Source organism: Gigantopelta aegis, chromosome 2 (genome assembly GCF_016097555.1).
Source record: "Gigantopelta aegis isolate Gae_Host chromosome 2, Gae_host_genome, whole genome shotgun sequence".
In the NCBI taxonomy this organism is placed as follows: domain Eukaryota; kingdom Metazoa; phylum Mollusca; class Gastropoda; order Neomphalida; family Peltospiridae; genus Gigantopelta; species Gigantopelta aegis.
In genome coordinates this window covers 36791944-36797943 of record NC_054700.1, presented here as the reverse complement: position 1 = coordinate 36797943, position 6000 = coordinate 36791944, and positions in this window count along the sequence as shown.

The window sequence follows — 6000 nt, the reverse complement described above, 5'->3', positions numbered from 1 at the left end:
TTGACTGTTTCGTGCTATTACTAAGACATTTGTCTATTGGCTGTATTTGTCAGCAGCTGACCAATGAAAATGTTTTTGACAATCGAGTAAACTGAAGCCATGTATTAAATTTGTCTTACTTGCTATGTAATTTATGTATTCATTTTAAAGATATTTCAAATATCATAGAGTAATTACTACAGGGCAGACATCGGTTCTATGGCGATGCATGCAACTTCGCCGCGGTGTGTAAAAACCTGAACATATAACAGAACACTTGCGATCGTACGAAAACAAAAGAAACGGATCCATAATTCTCTTCTTAAATTCTTTTCGTATGCTTTCACGTGCAACATTTCACTAAATACTATTTGGCTACCAGTAATCTGTGACACATTCATGACATTAATATTAATTAATTAATATACCTACCGATCTTGTTTTATTCAAGTAAGCTAAACTATAAAAAATGTAAATTTTTACAAACCATTGTCAGATTTTGCCACGAAAAGTGCTACGCTAATAGTAATGTAAGCGTAATGCAGAACGTAATGCAGAACGATAGCCAGTCTTAATGTACGTACCAGACGTTTCGTCCCCGATTCATTTAACCACAAATTAGTTCGACCCCACTGATGAAATAGTGCAAATGTGGCAATGTACCTACATAAAAATAACATTGGTTCCAAGTTTGTCACTTTATTACTAATCTGTAGGTGGGAGTAAAACTGTACTACACTATTTGCTAATAAAGTGGGGCTTTCAGGGTTTGTTTTTTTGGTGATTTTTGATGTTTGGTCTGTGTGTGTGTGTGTGTGTGTGTGTGTGATAATGCTGTTAACTGTTGTACTAGGTATAGTAACTTTATTTACACTGATGAATATAATTAGCATGTTTTACTAGACAAGCCATAAAGTAGGGCTATGCTTAAAAAGGAAGCAGAAAAATTCTGCAACTTATATGGATTGATTTAAACTTTTATTATTGAATACATAACATTCCAATAAATAATACAATTTTTTTTATTGTTATGTATTTCTTTGGTTGTTATTTTAAAAATATGTCAAATATGGTGCTGTTTAAATTATTTTTTATATTTTTGAAAATGAATATACCGGAAAAATATTTCCATTAGGTTGGTCGCCCTGATTATTCGATGTTAGTATTTTTCAGCTTTTGTGACATTTTTCAGCTTTTGTTTACGTTAAAACCATTTTCAACCATTGTAAAATTATAGGCAATCCAATAGTATGTCTACATATATTCCTTTAGTACGGAAGCGTATTAGTGCAACCAAAACGCAATAAAATAGCAGCAGATAATTTACATTTCTTTAAAACGTTTGGCTCGTCTCTATTCTGAGCCTTCAGTCGCAAGTTACAGCCATTGCAATATACCATTGTCTACTGGTTTGCCGCGCATCAAGTATCTAAAAATCAGTCTAAAACATTTGTCAGAATACTAGTAGTATGTCTGCATGAATAAGTTTCCTGTAATTGTGAAGTCAGCATGTTTTAATTTCTGAACGTCTACAGGTCACGGTTACGTTAAAACCGTTTTCAACCTTTGTAAAATTATAGGTAATCCAATATTATGTCTACATATATTCCTTTAGAGATAGAATAGCAGCAGATAATTTAGGTGCCTTAGCGGTCCTTGCACATTTCTTTAAAACTTTTGGCTTGCGTCTATACTGAGCCTTTGGTCACAAGTCACAACCATTGCAATATACTGTTGTCTACTGGTTTGCCGCGCATCAAGTATCTAAAAATCAGTCTAAAACATTTGTCAGAATACTAGTAGTATGTCTGCATGAATAAACTTCTTGTAATCGTGAAGTCTGCAAGTTTTAATTTCTGAAAGTCTAAAGGTCACGACGTAACCGATTTGTGGTTCGCGTAAATTTAATTTTGTGTAACCGACACATGAACAGAATGGCGGTTCGCGTGGAATATTGTGCCCTGCACTTGTTGATCTGGAGTGCTTGGCTACAGTACAGATACCGACACGTGAACAGAATGGCGGTTCGCGTGGAATATTGTGCCCTGCACTTGTTGATCCGGAGTGCTTGGCTACAGTACAGATGGTCTGGAAGGAACGAAATGTTTAAATTAACGACACACTCACATTTTATTTACGGTTATATAGCGTCGGACATATGGTTAAGGACCACATAAATATTGAGAGAGGAAACCTGCTGTCGTCACTTCATGGGCTACTCTTTTCAATTAGCAGCAAGAGATCTTTTATATGCACTATCCCACAGAAAAGGATAGTACATACCATGACCTTTGTTACACCAGTTGTGGAGCACTGGTGGGAATGAGAAATAGCCCACTGACAGGAATGGATCTTACAGATGCTGAGATGGTCTGGAATCCAAATCTAGATCTTTGCACTGTCATATGTAGTGTTTAATGTAATATTCAGTTGGTATTTCTAATTCAGTACCCCAAAGGTGGGGAAAATATGTAAATAAATTGTACATGGTAAATAACATTAACCAATATTAAGAAAATAAATAAACATTATTTTAAAAAGAGAAATATATATATATATATATTTATTTATTTTTTAAAAGAGAAATAATAATAAATAAAAAAATAAAAACGACTTGCCATTATTATTTTTTTTTAAATAATTTATTAAAAAAAACAAAAAAATCAAGTCTGAAGATATAGAGGATTCGTCACGAGTATTTTTTAATATGGGAAATATCAACCGAGGCTTCGTTAATCTGTATTTGTCGAGCCTTTGGCGAGACAAATACAGATTAACAGGCCGAGGTTGATATTTACCATATTAAAAAATACTCGTGACGAATTCTATTTATCATATCACTGTCAATTTTGTTTATTTTTTACTTAAATGATTAATAAACAAAACCCCAACGCTCGGACGTAACAATTTGTTATGACGTATGAATACATGTACATGTCAATCACTCAGCTGATAATCGGTTTGTCAATACACCTTGAAGGTTATCTATGCTTTCTGAAACTAGGTTAAAAGCGGACAGAACGATTGTAGCTATTTAAACAATTTAATACTAATTTAACAGTTTTATATATACACAATGAAATTATAATAAAATAACTGACAATAGCCAAATTTTTCAAAATAACTTTTCGCCGCATTTTGCTGAATACTACGTCATTGTCAGACATAGGCGTATCTACGTCACTGACCTATTTAAGGGCTTCATCAAGTTCAGTCACCGTCGGAATCACGGTCAAAAATGATTCTTCGTTGTTTTATGGGGACAACAGGACTTTTAGGCTGAGCCAGATTTATTACGATGTTGCCCCCACTGGCATTGCCTTCAAACATGGTGTTCACACCGCCGGAAATATTGATGATCTATGATTGTTTCGAATTTAAAAGTGTTGTCGGATTTCCTTCGAAGACGAACACACGGGAACCAAACTTGAGGATTCACAAGATGTAGATATCGCGGACAGAATGTGCGACAGTTCTTTGTGTTGGTCGTGATTTATATGGCTGTATGCATTAACTGAATGAATATTTTTGTGTCCTGTTATCTGCATGTTTTAATGAGCAGGAACGTGATTGTCGTTCAGTTTTTGGACCAGATAGGCTATTTGTGTGCAGAGTGGTTCGTCAGGCGTTTAGTGGTACAAATATTACCACTCGAACACGTTTTTCATCAGTCCAGCAAGTTTATTTCTACCAATGCATTGACCGAGGAACCACTGTTCTCCTGCTTTCGGCATACCGAGTGTGTGTGTGTGTGTGTGTGTGTGTGTGTATGTGTGTGTAGCAATGTAGAATGGGTCGTCAGCACAAACGTTTCCCGGTCGTTTTGAAGAATAAAACTTGAAAACTTCAACGGGACATCGAAGGGGATTTTGTGTGTTTGCCCACATTTTTGGAATAACGTCTCTGCAATCGCGGGGATTTTCTCATACTTTGCATACTTGCAAAAGACAACTTCAAAAGACGCCATGTTTGTTCGTCAACAATTTTGACAGGTGAAAATAGTTCCACATTTTGGTATATAATTTGCGTAATAATGTAATTTGCATACTTATGTTCTAAATATTTGCATACTTATGTTCTAAATATTTGCATACTTATGTCTCAAAATATGTGATTTATGTAATGGGCGTGCCCAATGCTATTCCTTAGTAGTGATATGATAAAAAATAATATGGCCCATACAGGCATATTATGGGAATCTATCTTCTAATCAGCTGCCACTTTAAACCTTCGATCTGTTAGAAATAATGCTCACGCTTGGGCGTTCCATTATTAAATATTTACATCTTGGTATTATATTACTGTACATAAAACATAAGACCTCCAAATAAGCAAAATCAAGAAGAATATTGAATAAATACGCCACCTTTTCTTCTTCTTCTGAAAGGGTTGCAGCCATTATCAAACCGGAAACTAATAACAGGAAATCCTTTTTCATGGATAGTAGAACATTCATAGTATTTTCCAAAATACAAATCTAATTTTCGATTTATTTCAATCTTGCGTCTGTTGAGTACAATTTTAGTGATAAGTATAATTTGAGTATTCTTATGTCTAAGTATCTTTAAAATTACTTTCTGTAGGTGCAGTTTACGCATATGTAGTTTAAAAAAATATATATATTTAAAAAGGAGAGACATATTTTCTTTCACTACAATATTTATTTAAAAATACCCGATTATATACATATACGTCTATTGTACAAAACATCACCGTGTCACGTCGTATGTTGGACGTCATAGGCCTATACCATGTTGAAAATATCTACTGCTAAGATAAAATATTGATTTTTTAAATTATTATTATTTATTATTATTAAATTATTTTGACAAAAATACTAGATATGCTTACCGTGAACACCCCGGTCACTATAACTACTCAATGAACTCTTTCTTGTGTAGTTTTTGATTTGTCAAACCAGTTAAATGTAACATAAATATAGTGTGAGTGCAATACGGAATTTATGTAGCGAGTTTGAGAGAAAAAAATATTCCCAAGGCGATAGCGTGTGGTCTAAAACCATTCCCAATCGATACTGATAAATTTCGTATGACACTCCCACGAATATTATAATTTATTTATTATTTTCACAAACTGTGATTTATAACAAACGTTAAATATGGTTGTAATCGCTTCCAAATCGATGTTAATAACATTCAACGATTTTACTTCTAGCACTATGACGCTGAATGATGTCAGTTTTACAAACACCGATTGCCGCAAGCTTGCAACTGCTATCGTGACGTCAGTACTATGCCATAATAGTTTTCAAGTTATTGTTATGACCCATACTATAAAGATAGCAATGGGTGGGTTTTGGATGTCGAAAATCCTCATTGCTCAAGGAAATTTCCGTTTTAGTGTAGACCCCCGCCTACTAAAATTCGTGCACACGCGACTGGAGTGTCGTGGGCAGGGCCGTAGCTAGGATTATTATTATTTTAATTTTTTTTTTTTTTTTTTTTTTTTTGGGGGGGGGGGCAACTGAGTAGTTAATAGTCTAAAACTCCTTTTCTTTAAGTTTCTATAATGCAACTGCCCCCCTTGCCCCCATGCTAGCTACGGCCCTGGTGGGTGTGCATTACACAACGTTATACGGGCATAGCATCGTAGCGGGAAGGAGGCACTGCCCAGCTCTAAATGTGTTCTGTTTTTTTTTTTTTTTTTTTTTTTTTTTTTTGGGGGGGGGGGTTGGTTTTGGTTTTTGGTTTGTTTTTGTTTGTTTTGTGGGGTTTTTATTTAGTATTACCAAAGGCAATAACAGTAATAAAAATCCGCTACAATGACAGGGACATATGGGTGTTGACAAGCATGACATGACAAGCGATCTGAAAGAAGGGGTAAAAAGGCAAAATTTCTGCGTTTCACATGTAATTGTTAAACAGCCCCATACACTAAATACATTTAAGTTGGTACATGAGATGTTACTCAAAACATGATAGCATCTTGAGAGGGGGTCATCAACATATAGCATATATTAATTTGATTTTCCACTTGGGTGGAGGGTGCAGTGTATTATCT